The 16,657-nt window shown below is 36.6% G+C and overlaps 1 long non-coding RNA gene across 1 annotated transcript; it reads left to right on the top strand.

Annotated features, from left to right (window-relative positions):
• Positions 1 to 1,073: 1,073 nt before the first annotated feature.
• Positions 1,074 to 7,279, top strand: LOC122227695. Its single transcript, XR_006206203.1, has 3 exons — positions 1,074 to 1,130; positions 4,456 to 4,612; positions 7,195 to 7,279. It is a non-coding gene; the product is annotated as an uncharacterized LOC122227695 (long non-coding RNA).
• Positions 7,280 to 16,657: the final 9,378 nt, after the last annotated feature.

Raw genomic sequence — 16,657 nt, 5'->3', positions numbered from 1 at the left:
TTCACATATAAGTGAACTTACATGATACTTGTCTTTCATAAAGACATAATATACTCTTATATTATGCTTAGCATAATATACTCTAGCTCCATCCATTTCATTGCAAATGGCAAGATTTCATTCTTTTTGATGGCTGAGTAATATTCCATTTTATAAACACACACACACACACACACACCATATATATATACATATATATATATATGGCGTCTTCTTTATCCATTCATTAGTTGATGGACATTAGGGCTCTCTCCATAGTTTGGCATTTTTGGGAATAGTTTATACACGTCAGGGTGCATTTACCCCTTCAAATCTGTATTTTTGCACACTGAAACCTCGATTTCTAAACCAATGCCACATGATCTAACATAGTTGCTCTCTTTTCATATTTTTAACTACTTTCTTCAACAATGAAAAAGCTATATCCCAATTATCCTTAATATATTTATTTGATCTATTTCCTCACATGTAACCAATATCCTATTGCTGTTAAACATCCCAGTCTCCACCCAGACATTCTTCTCATCCTTCATGAGCTCCAACACTGCTCTTTCTTCATAATGTGTAAAAGTTATTTTTGCTAAAAAATATTTTCACAGTAGCTGAATTCTACTTCAAACAGTATAGTGATAAAGCTTATGTATCCTTGAGCAACACTGCTCCAACACTGTTGAGGCTTTCCCCGCCCACACTCCCTATGGATGCCAACCTAACTTGTCCCCACCTAATGAGTTTAGGGTTTGATTGTTCAGGAAAGGAAAAAAGGAAGGATAAGGGAAGAGGAAAAGGAAGGTAAAAAAGAAGAGAATAAGAAGAAATTGCAATTCTTTTAAATTGTTGCCTGCTGTGTGGTTTCTAATGTTATTGCATATTATGTATTTAATCGAAAAGTTATCTTTTTATTAAGAAACTAAAAACAAAATAACAAGTCTATCTTAACTAACTAGACTTCACATATTTGACAAATATTTATTGAGTACTTACTACTCTGTGCCAGTATAAATAAATTTTAGTAAAAACCCAATTAACTACAGTTCTCAATTAATCAATATATTTTACTTACTTGCCTTTCAGGGAAATTGGCCAATTATAAGAAATCACATCCAAACTGAAGATTTATTCAAAACAAGGTCAGTCATAAAGTCAGTATGGATTTTACTGTAACTCCCATGACTTATATATTATACTATATAACAAGTGATATTCAGAATTATGACCCTAAAAAGGAATATGAAACTCAATCACAATCTAAATACTGCCATGTTCACTACAGACATTTTAGAAATATTTTCAACAAATATACTTTTATTCAGTTAACCATAAAACTCTATTCCCCAGACAACCAATTTCTATTTTATTTATTCCTTCAACAAATATTTAGGAAACATCTATATGTGTCAGAGTCTGTTTAAGAAAATAAAAATCTATTAAGTTCCTGTTCTGATGGTGTTTAGCATCTAGTGAGGGGAAAAAAGACAATAAACAGGCAATATGTGCTATTCCAGGTTATTATAAGTGCTAAGAAGAAAAATAAGGAAAGCTAGGGGAGCTGCCTTAGGTGGTTAGTTTAGTTTTTTCTTGCCATCAGTTTGTCATTTACTCAGTGACATTCTTTTCCTCAGGATGAGAATTATATTATTCTCTTATTTGTTTGCTGGGTTTTTTTAGTATGTTTGGGTCAAATTTACAATGAACTTTTAGTTGCATCTAAGTCATTTTGCACAGATTGGACCAATATCAATCAAGATGGCAAATTGGGGGCATGCCTGGGTGGCTCAGTTGGTTAAGCATCTGACTTTGGGTCAGGTCATGATCTCGCAGTTTGTGGGTTCAAACCCCACATCTGGCTCTGTGCTGACAGCTCACACTCTCTCTTTCTCTCAAAAATAAATAGACATTAAAAAAAAAAGATGGTAAATTGAGGAAGGTAAAAGGGAAAGAAAGGGTTATTTGGGGAAGCAGTCTGAGTGAATTTTTAAATTAAAGGAGAAACTTTATTATATTGCTTGGGTTTTCTACATCACTTCCACTTTCTTCATAATGTGTAAAAGTTATTTTTGCTAAAAAATATTTTCACAGTAGCTGAATTCTACTTCAAACAGTATAGTGATAAAGCTTATGTATCCTTGAGCAACAATGAATGGAAAATGAAGTGATTGAGATAGACAAAAATCTGTAAATCTTTCTATTGTTCGTTAGCCACTTTCCAGATGTATATGTTTTACTAACTCCCACAAATGGCGACTCTATTTTAATAATTTAAATTATGGATATGGTCCCCAAACCTTCTATTATTCTGAAACAATATTTGGTATTTTATTCCTTAGCTCAGTAGATATCTGTCTACTCTAATGGTACTGTTATGAATTTCAAGAATTTATAGTATATGAGTTTAAAAGAAAGATAAATAAGAAAACGAAAGTGATTAAATTCTAGGATAGATTAGTCAATCGAAATTATTATCATCTATATGTAAAAGACAAGAATTTTGAGACCTGATTTGAAGTCTTCCCAGTCCTTGTTAGATAACTTTGGGCAAATAACTCCTACACTCTTACCTCCAGTCTTCTCTTTGGCAAAATGAAAATGATGCTAGTTTGTGTCTAAAGTCACCATTTAGAAACAAGATCTTAGAATTAAAACAAACAAAGCCAATAAAAAAAATACCAGTGTCTGTGTTTTGACACACACACACACACACACACACACACACACACACGCTCTCTCTCTCTCTCTCTCTCTCACTACACACACACACACACACACACACATACACACACAGTATTAAAGGAAAAATTATTTTTTAGTCAAATAAGAGAATATGTTGAATACTCAATTATTAAAATTCCTATTCACTAAGATTACTGTTCTGTTCATTTCAATCCTTTCAAAAATTACAGTAATCCTCTCAAATGATTATATTTGAGAAAAAAGAAGGATAGGAGAAATAGCTACACTATATTTCTCTTTTGATCCTTATTTTTGATAGGGTTCACAAAAGATGTCTACATCTTAATCATTTAGACGTTGCATATGTGCAAAAATACATTTTATGAGAAAAATCCTGGCACATTCCACATTATTTCTCAAATAAATAATAATAATGTACAAGTTTGAATTAGTTTCTTAGAGAGAAGAGGACCCCAAATCACTATTATTCGATTTAAATTATTAGAAAAAAATCCAATAATAAGTTTTGCTAACTATAATAATACATTGACTTTTATGTAGTATATTTATTCACAATAGAGAATTCTATACAAAATATTTATGTAACTTTTCTAGTTCATTCTCAAAGGCATTTTATAAAATATAGATTAAATAATTTCAATTTACTCATTTTGCCTCCATAATATTTAGCATTCTATACTTTCAATTATAATAAACTATTCCTCTTTAATATATACCTATTTAGTATATATATGTTATACACACATATTTGCAAAGGCACAATGTTCTTTGGCAAGGAGTTTATAATTGGTGTCTTAGAAATCACAACCAAAATGAAAAGCTTTCCATTATTTCCAAAATAATCAGAATATACAAACAAATAATTCTGAACTTTGATTGTATTTATCACTGTGTATTATAATATTATATAAGTTTCTCTGCTTTTATAACCCTATCTAAGTCGATGAGCATGGGAATACTCATTTTTTTGGCGTTAAGCCATTTTATAAGGTAAACGAAGTCACACGAGTATTTGTTACAACCTCAGAACTAGTGAACTATCCAGTGGATGGCAAATTTGGATGGGAGGGAAAAGCAGTTTAGAGACCTTCTTAGCTGGCTGATACAATAGACAAACACTGGGCAGTCCAGAAAGCACAAGACAAAGGGTTACACTGCAGAAGTATTTGTTGTAAAGCTACGATCCCCCACCCTTGTAAATCTGTATATACTATTTAGATTTTTTCACATAAATTTATATCCACAGGTGGAACCCAATTATCTGTCACAGGGCTATTATAAGGATGAACTGAGACCATATTTATAAAATTAACACTGAGTTTGTACTAAGAGTTAGGCCCTTGCTTAAGTGTATTCATCTTCACAATAATACCATAGGTATTAGGTTGAACTACGTGAAACTGCCATTTCGGTAGGTGAAAAACTGTTGAATATCAGCAAAATTACATTTTGACCTACTACTGTTGTTTCATGTTACAAATGAAGAAACTGAGGAACAGAGGGCTTAAGTAACTTGTCTAAGGAGAATCTCTGCTTCTCCCCATCTTACGATTGAGGAAGCTGATGTTTAAGAAAGAATAGGCAACTTTTCCAAGGATACACAGCTATCTGCGTTTCAGGGAGTTAGATCAAGAGAGATTATATCTGCTTATGCATTTTATAAATTTCCTATTGCTAAAAATGTTAATGTAAAATGTTAATATAAAATGCTGGTAATATAAAATCTTCTCTTCCTACCCTCATCCTGGGTCTTTCATTCTCCAGTAACCAAGGATTACCAGGAAAAGATGCATTTAGTGATCAGGATAAAAAGGCCTCCATCTTTACTGTCTTCTGAGAGCTTCCCCTCCAAACCAACAGGGTGACTGCACTCATCCATCCCCAGCCTCTCCTGTGACCAACTCAATGCTAAATGATTAAGGTGCTAAAGTTCTTTGGTTTGTTCTCAAATTATTTTTGGTGATATCCTTGGGACAAATGAGGTGCAAGGGCTATCAGAGATAACATTAAAAAATTCATGAAACGTTATCATTTCTCAAGTAGCACACAAAATAAATCTCAAACATAATTTCATGCGATTTAATTTGAGCTGGAACCAGGGACATTTTAGACTGTATACACAGCAGAAGAAAGCAGAACCCAAGTAGGAGTATCTGGTTGTTTTTTTCTTTTTCTTTTTCTTTTCTGCTCTATTTTAATCAATGCCTCAGACACTCCCTTGTAATCAGTTAGGCACTTTGAGACATGAACTTTGAACAGCATTTGGTGCACTGCAATAAGGCTAGGAGAGACCATCTTCATCCTTGGCATAGAGAACATGAACATTTTTCTTAGCAACATGTGCTAGGTATGCTACTTCAAGGAATTACATGAACACCAGTACTGGTGTCATTGTAAAAATTGCAGCTGCCACAGTAACAGTTTATCTTTCTGGTTCTCCTAGACACAGAAGATACAGTAGTTACCAGTGCCTGACTCCAGAGTCAGCCTGAGTATGAAACCAGACTCAACCTGTATTTGAAATCTCTACCACTTAACAACCTGTATGACTTTGGGCAAGCTTCTTTGTATCTCTATACATCAGTTTCTCATGGGTAAAATGAGGATTATATTAGTTCCTACCTACACAATTTAGAAATATTTTAAATGGGATCATGTTTGTAGTGTTTAGAACATTGCTAAGTGTGCTCTGTATTTTAATAAGTATTGATTTCTCGTGAAATTTTGAGCAGATCTTAATTTAACATTTAGAAACACAAGTGCTTTCATGTGTTCAGAGAATGCTTAACCTCCATCAGGAATTTAGGTTAATTTCCTTAAGAAATGATTCATCACACTCCTTGCATTTATCTTATTCTCACTTTATTTCCTAGATTTATCTTTAATATATCTTTTCCCACTTCCCAACATTTACATAACCATCTAAGTTTTCCCAGAACAAATACACTTCATCACCAGTTACATCTATCCTTGTCCTTTCCTTTCCTTCAGTGTTATAGTGCATTTCATTGTTTGTTCTGATCGTTTACTGATAACTGCTGTATTACCAAAATAGACATCAGTTGCTAACACAGAGTAGCTATGCTGGGTGCTATTCAAAGCACAGAGAAATTTTTCCCTGAAATTGAAGCTGATGAACTAGAGGCACATAAAAAACAAATTAAGATCCACTCACTACTACATATATGGGGTTACAACAACAAAATATTGCATGTGACTATTATACATGGTAACAGAGAACTTGTACTAGGAGAAAAAAATAATAAAGTGTGAGTTATAAATCACAGTAGGTTAATAGAAGACTGTTAGCTCTGATTTTCCTTTTTTCTTGTAGAACCTTTTAATTACTGCATTTCTAATGCACTTACATTTGCCAGTAGTTCTCGTTTTTATTCTTCTAATAATAGTTCCTAAGGTACATCCTATAAATTACACCTTTCCTTTTCCTCTCCCTCTTCTCTTTAAACAATTCTGAGAAAGAGAGAGAGAGAGAAAAAGAGCAAACTGTAATTTTAAGTAACTCCTTTGGATTAGTTCATGTGCTCCTTTAAAAACAAAAATCTCTAACTGTCATTAGCACTGTGCTTTCCTGCCCGCATTCTTATACATGCCAATTTATCATTACAGCATTGCTGCTGGCCTGCCGTTTTTCTATTAAGGCACCAACTCTAGACAAACAAGCCCTCTCCATTCACTCCCCACATTCTTTACTTTTTTAACTTGTTCTAATTCCAGGTTTCCTCTAAGGACCCTCAATTTCAAAACCCTTCATTAGGCTGGCCGAAAGTACTTCTGTTTCCTTTTACTCTATAAAAGGCTAGCTTTCTCCCCGAACTCATTTGTTCAGTTTTGTCTCTTAACCTCCTTACCTCTTACATCACTCTTTGCAAGGACAGTGCCTTTTTTTTTTTTTAAGTTCTCTAAGCCTTGTTCCTCTATCTTTAAGATGTTTCTGGAAATCTCACTCCTACAATAAGTAGAGGAATAAGTGTTACCACTGAACTTGCCAAACAATTTAAGGGATGACTGTAGGTCCTACATTTGATAAAATGGGAACAGATCCTAATTTAAAAATCCTGGGGAAAGCAATTACTTGGAGACAGAGAAAAATTTGTGGTAAGAATGACTCCATGGCAAATAATTAGGTATAAGAAGAGTATAAATTATTTTTTTTCTTGCAAAGATAGAGACATTCATTCATATAATAAATATCCCAGATCCTCTACTGTGCTAGAGCCTGGAATGATAATAACAACCCTAGCAGTAAAATATCTACTTTCTGTAGTATTCTTTTATGGAATGTTATTTTTTTGTTACATTCTTTGCTTTCATTCTTCACTCTTCACATGATGCCATTCAGTGTCAAAAGGTACACATAAGGCATCAAATACTTGCTTTTAAGTATTGTATTCAATGGCATTTCCCTCAAAAGCTTCAACTAGATTAGTTGAAATTACGATAAGAAAGTGATAGATTTGAAAAGTCCTTTTCTGCTTTTTCTAGTAGTAGAAGAAAAGCCCAAGAGTGTGACGATTTGAAGAAGAGACAGAAAGCCATATATTGGATAAGAAACATTTAGTAAGTGAAGTTCTGGGGTGCCTGGGTGGCTCAGTCTGTTAAGCCTCTGACTTTGGCTCAGGTCATGATCTGGCAGTTCCTGTTCCAGGGTTTGAGCCCCTCGTCTGGCTCTGTGCTGACGGCTCAGAGTCTGGAGCCTGCTTCAGATTCTGTGCCTCCCTCTCTCTCTGCCGTTCCCCCTCTCCCCCCGCCCCCCCCGCTCCCTCTCTCTCTCTGTCTCTCAAAAATAAATGAACATGACAAGAAAAAAAATTTTAATATGGTACCTTCTCCAAAAAGCCTTAAAAAAAAAAGATAGTGAGTGAAGTTGTTTATGACCCCTGAGGAAATTACACTTGAATAACGAAATTATGTTTCGTATGTTTTTACGATTTGGTTTAAAGCTACCTTTCCATGTTCAACAAACTAGGTAGGGAACATATTACTCCCAGTTTAAAAGAGAAAAAAGTTGTATGCCAACTATATTACAATAAAAAATAAAGATGTTTGTTCTTCACAGAAAAACAAAAAGAGAAGTTAAACAAGTGGCATAGCTAGTAGGACAAAAGCCGGATTGAGGCTAAAATGTAGGTTTTTCCAAATCCTGGTTCAATTTTTCTTTCATTGTAAGGCATACTTCTGCCTTTTAAAAATGCACATTCTAATGTAAACCAGCAGTCTTTTGTCATACAAATAGTAAAATATACACCACATTCACGGTTAGCTTATGTTTTATATATTTCATAGAAAATAAAATATTTGAAAACAAATTAAATTTTTATCAAAATCCTTGGTAAAGTTTGCACTTTCCTTTTGTATGTTCAATTTTTTGATAAAATTTTAATATATATATTTTATATTACAGTGGGAGAAACGTGTGTATACTTTGATTTCAAAGTGAAGTGAATTTTGAAATTCTGAGGCATGGCTCTGACATCAAAGATATTCAAATAATCACCGCACTGATAACATTAACTTGATTGAATATTGCAGTCTTCTTGGTTAGATGTATTTAAAAGTTGTCTTCAGTTTCTGTTGCTTAGAAAATGCAGCTTCCAAGGAGAATTCAGTCAAGGGCATTAGTGTGTTAGTTATCAGAGAAAATATGATTAGGTTTGTGTAGAATTCACATGCACCTTTAAATTTTAAGTGCAGGGGCACTTGGGTGGTTTAGTCAGTTGAGCATCCAACTCTTGATTTCGGCTCAGGTCATGATCCCAGGGTCATGGGATTGGGCTCCATGTGTTGGGCTCCTTGCCGAGCACGGAGCCTAATTAAGATTCTGTCTGCTCCCTGCCCCATCCTGGCTTGTACTGTGAATAAGTAAATAAATAAAATAAAATAAAATAAAATAAAATAAAATAAAATAAAAGTAAATAAATTTTAAGTGCAAAAGATCCCAAGTCTTGTGAGACATAAAGTTAATACTCAGTGGAATTTAATTGAATATATGTAATTATCATGTTCTGAATATGATCATTCCTGTGTCAAAGTTTCTTGAAGGATATGAATCTTGAGATGTAAAGACTACATCTCCCTAAACAAAGTTTCAGTATCTCAGTGGTCAGCACTCAAAAGGCTAACGTTTACTGCCCAAAAGATGTTTTCTGAAAGTAAGATGACTCTAAACTCAAAGGAAAGCATAAAATTATTTTTTGTATGCTTTTCTTTTCCTTATAATATACTTTTCTTTATCACTGCTTCCTCTTTTCCCATTTCCTACATCTATTTTGGCCCCAGTATCCAACTCATTTCACTCTAATTTTCTTTACCCTTATTCTATAACCTGTCACTTTTCTTAGAATTCCCTTGTTTCATCTTCACCTGAGATTAGCCCCCAGCCTATAATACACAAAAGGGGTGTAAGACCGTTCTGTGTACTGAAAACATAACACTCCAGTTTATAATATATACTTTTTTCTATTTGAAGCCTTTCTTTCTCTAGTAATGGAAACCTTTCACCATGTCTTTCTCCATTCTGTTCTATAATCCATCACTCTGCTTTTCCACACTCAACTTGCAGGTTTTGACCCTCCTTCTCTATTACTCTCTTTGAGATCTGAACCTCTTTCATCCCTTTTGCTATATTGCATGTCTGTCTCCTCTCAAAAGCTCCCTCCTTCTGTTCATGGCAGCTGATCCTCTAGATATCTCATCTAAGGAGAGGATGTAGAGGAGAAAGCCCACCAAGTGGCTTCGCTTTCAAATACTGAATGTGAACGTTGGCTGGAGCGCCAAGTGGTAAGTCTATGCAGTACAAGCAGTAAGCACTACGGGGGCTCAAAACTTTTGTATTATTTCCCTGTGTGTGTCTGGACTCCATAGCTGTGTCTGAATAATCATGTGCTTGTCTCAACTTTGTTAGGATTATCCAGTGCAGTCATTCAGCCCAAAAGGCATTGCTGCTGCAACAGAAATACTGCCAAGCCAAAGAGTTTGACTTAGGTTCACAAAATAACAGAAAGTAAAATAATTAATAAATAAATAAATAAATAAATAAATAAATAAATAAATAAATAGGTTTTAAGCTATATTGTGTGAATGGCAAATACTCAGAGCTCAAAAATAAAATGCCACTTCAAATGTGACCCTTAAATAGACCGGAAATCATATTCAAGGATGCCAGAAGCTCATTATGCTTTGTTTTGATTCAAATAACCCTTTTGAAGTCCACATCCGATAGTGCTATGTAGTAAGTAGGCATTTAATAAACCCTTGTTTAAATGGCCTGAAACTGAGGAATAAGAATTGTGTCAGAGAATTATTTGGAAGAAAGACACATAAACCTCACACTTTTCTTTAAAGTGACCTCACCCCAAGAGTTCCCCTGATGGGAGCATCACGGAGATTTTTTGGCATGCAGGATAGGTAAGTCTACGCTTGATATTTGTTGGGCCTCTGCTGAGGTGAGTATTAATCTCTCACTCCACTTGCCTACTTTATTTATCAATCAATATTTACCATCCATTATTAACAGGTTAGGTTCTTTTTCTACTTTATTCAGCCTATAGGGCTGGGCTGGGGCAGAAAGATGTTAGCTTACATTCTGTCCTAATATAAACAGTTAACAAGACCTTATCTTACCCTGGCTCCTTCTCAGTGCTCCAGGCCAGGGCATTTTCTTGAGTGAGCTGATGGTTTGGGGTCTAAGGGAGAGGACATGGGTTGATGGACTCTACCAAACCACTAATAATTTATTGAGCACTAGCTATGTACCACCACTTTTGAAGATGTTTACATAAAGAATTTCATTTTCAGCCTCCCGACACATCTACCCACTTTTCACAGATGGAGAAACTGAGGCACTAAGTTAAAACAAAATCTCTAAGGTTATGCAGCAAGTGGTAGAGCCAGGGATGGAACCCGGCAATTTGACTTGAGAGACACATTCTCAAGGAGTAAGGCTGTCCTAGGATAACTGGGTCAATTAATTCAACTCTTGTGTGAGACTATGTTTTGTTTTGTGTTGTTTTCTGTCTGCCAGGCTTGCTCCACTGGGTTGGATCATGCTGAATAGATTGCCTTGTTTTGAGTTGCCAGCACAAAAGGTTTTATTGTTGTTTTGTCTTTTGTTTTTGTTGTTGTTGTTGTTGTTTTGTTTTGTTTTGGGGGAGGAGGTAAAGCTCTTTCTCTTGACCTGATTATTCCAAAAGCAGAACACCAGCATTATCAGGAGGACACTAAGCCACTGGTCCCTGGGGCAGCAGGTATAGAGAGGCATCCTGTGGAATGAGTGACACAAGTAGCCCATATCTTGCTGGCTACAGCCCTATAATCAGGTTAATTATTGTCAAGATAGAATCTAGAGAAATGATCACTTAGGACACCAGGATAAGGGTCCTGGGTAAAGAACACAGAGTTCAGGGCATAAGGTAAAGCTAAGTAAGCATGGAGAAAATGACGTCAGAAACACAGGTGTTAGAGGGGCACTTAGGTGGCTCAGTTGATTAAGCATCCGACTTCGGCTCAGGTCATGATCTCACAGTTGGTGAGCTCGAGCCCTGAGTTGGGCTATGTGCTAACAGTTCAGACACTGGAGCCTGCTTTGGATTTTGTGTCTCCCTCTCTCTCAGCCCCTCCCCCACTTTCTCTCTCTCTCTCTCTCTCTCACTCTCACTCTCAAAAATAAACACTAACAAAATTAAAAAAACAACAACAAAACAGAACAAGTGTTAGAATATCAGACTGTGTCAGGAAGACAGGGGCAGAAAAATCATACCACAGCTCAGACTCACTATGTAGAATGGGGAAAGGTCAAACTGCCAGATCACAGAACAAGCATAGCCCACTGCCCTTGGTGGGGTCTCTTCTGCATCCGTAGCTACTCTAGCACCCCTTTGTGCCTAGCCTGTCTACTGTTTTTGTAAAGTCCTGGTGGTGAACACCATGAACATGATCTCTCACTTTTAGCTCAAGGTTCCTAAACTGGTGGAGCTATGTCTAGGAAAGTGTGGAAATGTTTCATTTCCCACTCTGCTTTTTCATTGACCTTCCTTGTGTGGGGCTGTCCCTTCTGATGGAGAATCAGACTGAGACTGAAGAGCTTCTTCAACAGTTGCTGACTATCATACTAGAGACCACTATGCAAGAATAAGGGCTAGCTCAAAGAAGCTGTCATTCTTCTAGTCACAAGAGTTAGGACCTTGGATCAAGGAGATACTGGTTGATGTATTGCTTATAAGTTAGTTCAGCATTCAATGTTGACCTAAACCCAGATCCTGCTAAACTACATGGCACCTTAAAGACATACTTAGGCAACATTGACCAATGTGCTGCATTGCAGGATACACAGTGTTTATTTATTTATGACATAATTATTTATTTAAATTTAGTTCTGAGGCCACCATGATCTGTCTTACCAGACGCTTTCAAATTTTGAATTCTAACCTGGGTTTCAGTTTGTTCTCAAGTCTTTATTTATATCCAGTGAATCAAAGGATAGTTTGGTAACTTCAACAATAACATTTGATGGGTAAATATATTTGGGGTTATGAAATTTAGCTATCTTCTATTTTGCAACTGTAAGTGCAAACAGATATACATTGTTTTAAATTTAAAGGTCAGACCTGAAAGGTTCCACTTGCCAGGATGACTCTAGACGCTTCATGGCCAGTATCCTTCTCATTGTTTTGTCAACTTCTGTTTGTACACTCATATCATGCTGACAGTATCATAGGCTCTTAAGAAATATAAAATAAATGTATTTCATGAACTCAAAGTATATAAATATATGAAAATATCTGAGCCACAGAAATATTTCCTTTCATGGTTCAGACTTTTTTTACTTTTTTAATTTTTTATTTTAGAGAGAGGGAGAGAGAGCTCATGAGTGGGGGAGAAGGGTAGAGGGAGAGAGAGAATCTTTTTTTTTTAAGCTTTATTTATTTTGAGATAGAGTCAGAGGCAAAAAGAGAGAGAGAGAGAGAGAAGGAGCAGGGGAGGGACAGAGAGAGAAGCAGAGAGATGGAGAGAATCCCAAGCAGGCTCAGCACTGTCAGTGCAGAGCCCAATGCAGGGCTCAAACTCATGAACTGTGAGATCGTCATCTGAGCTGAAGTCAGATGTTCAACCGACTGAGCCAATCAGGCACCCCAGAGGGAGAGAATCTTGAGCAGGCTCCACACTCAGCATGGAGCCCGACACAGGGCTCGATCCCTCAACCCTTGATCCCACAACCCTGGTATCATTGACCTAAGCCAAAATCAAGAGGTAGGTGCTAAGCCATGTAGGCACCCCTCGGACTTATATGTTAGAAAAACTGGGTTCCATCAGCATAACAGAAGTTATCGTTTGGAGCCTGGTGAGGGGTTGGCACTGAGGGAGTCTTCCCAGGACTATCAATGGAGAAGAACAAAATCTTATAAATGGATGGGGCAAGAATGCTCACACAAAACTCTGCTTCTATCTCAATCTTTATTCCTGATTCACTTGTCCTCAGTGACTGCTTTTACTCTCTTCATGATATGCAAAGTCCAGAGCACCGAAGAAGAAACCAGGAATCAGATCAAGGTTATTAGGCACAGAAATCTGGGTCCAAGAGAAAGCCAAGATTGCAAACTGAATATGGCCTCTTAGATCCACAACAAGAAAGAGCACACTCCTGCCCAACAATGAACTGTAGGTGATATTGAGATCAGTAAAGCCTTGAGGGAGGAAATAAAGGAACCCCAATTGATATAGCATGGTTAGAAGAGAAGGTGACCTCTTTCCCTGCCATAGTTTTGGGATGATGCTGGGGCAAGGCATTCCCTACAATATTCTCTATCAGTATCAATTCCCTTCGTATCTCTTCTACCTGTCTCTTGCCCTTCTCTATATCTATCTCCATGGGTCACTGCCTAAAGTCAATAAATTGAGACCTTTCAAAACAAAATATTTAATTCATTATAGTCTCCAGATACCCTTGTCTGTCAGTTTGATACAGTATAGTGGAATGACCACAACAAGGAGTCAAACTGATACCAGTTTGAATTCGGCTTTGACATTTACTAGCTGTGCCTCCCTGGGAAGTTTACTTATACTTCTTTAAGCCTCAGTGTCTTCATTGTAAAATGGGTAAAGTAGTAGCTACCTCACATAGATGATTAGAGGATTTAAGAGATAATATATACATAGTATAGGGCCTTCACATGGAAGTCATCAGTATATGGTAGTTTTGTTTATTATTTCTCCATACCAATATCTGTATTAGTTTCCTCGGCTACTGCAGCAAATCATCACAAGCTGAGTGCTTTAAAACAGTAGAAATCTATTCTTTCACAGTTCTGGAGGTAAAAGTCCAAAATTAAGCAGTCAGCATGGTTGGTTTCTTCCAGAGACTCTGAGGGAAAATCCATTCCGTGTTTCTCTCCTAGCTTCTCTGGCTGCCAGCCAACATGGACTTGGAGACATATCACTCCAATCTCTGCCTCTGTTTTCATGTGGACTTCCTTTCTGTGTCTCTGTGTGTCTTCTCTTTTTCTGTTACTTATGAGGACATATGTCATTGTATTTGGAGCCCACCCTAATTCAGGACAATCTCATTTGGAGATCTTTACCTTAATTACATCTGCAAAATCCTTGTTCCAAATAAGGTTACATTCGGAGGTTCCAAGTGGACATATCTATTGAAGGAACATTCTTCACCCCTCTACAAAACATGTGATTGGCTGAATTGTATCCCTCCAAGTTCATATGTTGAAGCCCTAATCCCCAGTACCTCAGAATGTGACTGTATTTGGTAGACAGGGCTCTAAAGAGGTAATCAAGTTAAAATGAGGTCATTAGTGTGAGCCCTAGTCTAGTCTGACTTGTGTTTTTATAACAAGAGGAACAAAGAGAGACACCAGGAATGCACATGCACAAAGGAAAGCACACTCTGTGTGAGGACACTGCAAAAAGTGGCCATCTGTAAGCCAAGGAAAAAGGCCTCAGATGACCAAACATGCTGACACCTTGAGCTTGTACTTGCAGCCTCCAGAACTGTGGGAGATAAATTTCTGTTGATTCAGCCACTGAGTCTGTGGTATTGTGTTATGGCACCCCAGCAAACTAACACAGTACATAAATGATTGACCTGCTTTCTTTAGTTTCTTTAGGGTTATAAGTTTACATATGGAATCTGACTTCTTACAGTGTGTTCATGAACCCCATATTTGCAGTAACCTTACAGTGTGAGGGAAGCTCACTTCCCTCCTGCTCAGATATTACTTAATACACTAAGCAGTGCCACTTGGTCGAAATTCTCCATACCAATGGTTTGGTATGATTTGGTTTGATTTTGTAGCTGAATTGAATGAATACAGTGAATATGGTTCAGTGCTTGATAACAAAAATTCTATAGTGTCATGGGCCATCATAATAAATATTATGGTTATTGTGAAATCTCAAAGGTATAGAGGATTTAGATTAAAGAGGACTAGAAGTTTCTAGTCCTTTCTAGAAGGACTAGAAGTTGATATTTCATCCCATTTCAACTCAAGAGCCATTTTACTTGTATATGAAGTACGTATTCTACTGTCATCCATTAGCAAATTCTAAAAATAGCCTTCATGAGCATGAAATTTTGCATCTTTTAATTTATGGGCTTGAAAAAAAAAAACCCTAAACTCCTAAGTGTTATCTTTTTTAACTAGCTTATGATTAGCGCAGCTGTTATTTTAGTTCATTGTTTTATTGCTTTTGTAAAGAGCTCTGGGATTTTTATGAAGGTGCTAAGCTTATAGTGTATTTTTAATCACCAATTCAGTTGTCATTATCTTTGTCATTAAAAACAGCACATCTGTAAGCCTATGCTGGAATTCAAATAAGATACAAATATATACAAGCAATTAACAGTAAATATTAATAATGATATCATCAACCTCTAAGACAGAAAGCCAGAAAGACGGAGTTAAAGAATCATACATAGGTCTCCTAAGCTTTTCTCTGACAAGTATGATTTCAGATATAGTTATTGTTGAGATATTTTTCTGACGTATTACTTATGACTGGCATACCTAGAGGTTTTAGCGCAATACATCAACCAGTGCTCTGGGGGTGGATCTCACATTGTACTCTCTTAACAATAGTTGACAGCAGGTAGCATTCCTTTCCTCTGTGTCTATTCTGACCTGCTCCAAGGTCAAGACAATGAATATGTGATCCACCACTCACTTCCCTCTGAAAATACGTGGATTTCTCACAGTTAGTGTAATCTACATGTTTCTTCACTGCGTTAACATCAATAAATAGGTTACTGAGAAAAGCAAGGGAGACAGGGCTACTGATACTCTAGTCTCTATGGCTAACATGTGAGCATTGGAATGATACTGGAAAGCATCATGATTCAAGTGCTTTGAACAGACTTCTTGATGGAGACGGTAAGCTCTACTGAACGATTTCTCTCTTTTGTCATTGTTGCCCAAGTGCTTAGCGCAGTGCCAGGCACCCAGGAGGTGATCAATAAATAATTGTTAACGGGTAAATTAGTGAATGAACAAACTGCAAAACGTATCACCACTCTTTATTAGGAAAAATATTATTAGTTGCTTAGTCAACAGTGATAAATGGTACTGAACTCCATATGGCGAAATCAAAACAAAAAACATAATATGCATAGGCCATGTTGCCTCAGGCTCAAGCAAAGCATTATCAAGATGCAGAGAGAGGAGCAAACACAGGCACACATCTGTGAAATAAGGAAGTAACAGCAATTACATATATATCGCAATCCATCAAGTAGTTCAAACAGAATATATAAACATGGTATCTATGCTGTGACCCCCCCAAGCCCCCCAAAGTTTAGGACATTTGAAATCTCAGGAAGTCTCTAGAGGAAATGCAAAATCTAATGGAGTAGATTGTGAAAAGCCCTCAGAGGAAACAAGTTTTCAGTCCACGTTTGAGGAAAGTGTGAGCTCTCATTTGGTAAGAAGTACAAAACTGATAG

Source organism: Panthera leo, chromosome C1, assembly GCF_018350215.1.
Source record: "Panthera leo isolate Ple1 chromosome C1, P.leo_Ple1_pat1.1, whole genome shotgun sequence".
Taxonomy (NCBI): Eukaryota; Metazoa; Chordata; class Mammalia; order Carnivora; family Felidae; genus Panthera; species Panthera leo.
The sequence above is the reverse complement of the archived record's forward strand: the minus strand, read 5'-3'. Positions and strand labels throughout refer to the sequence as shown.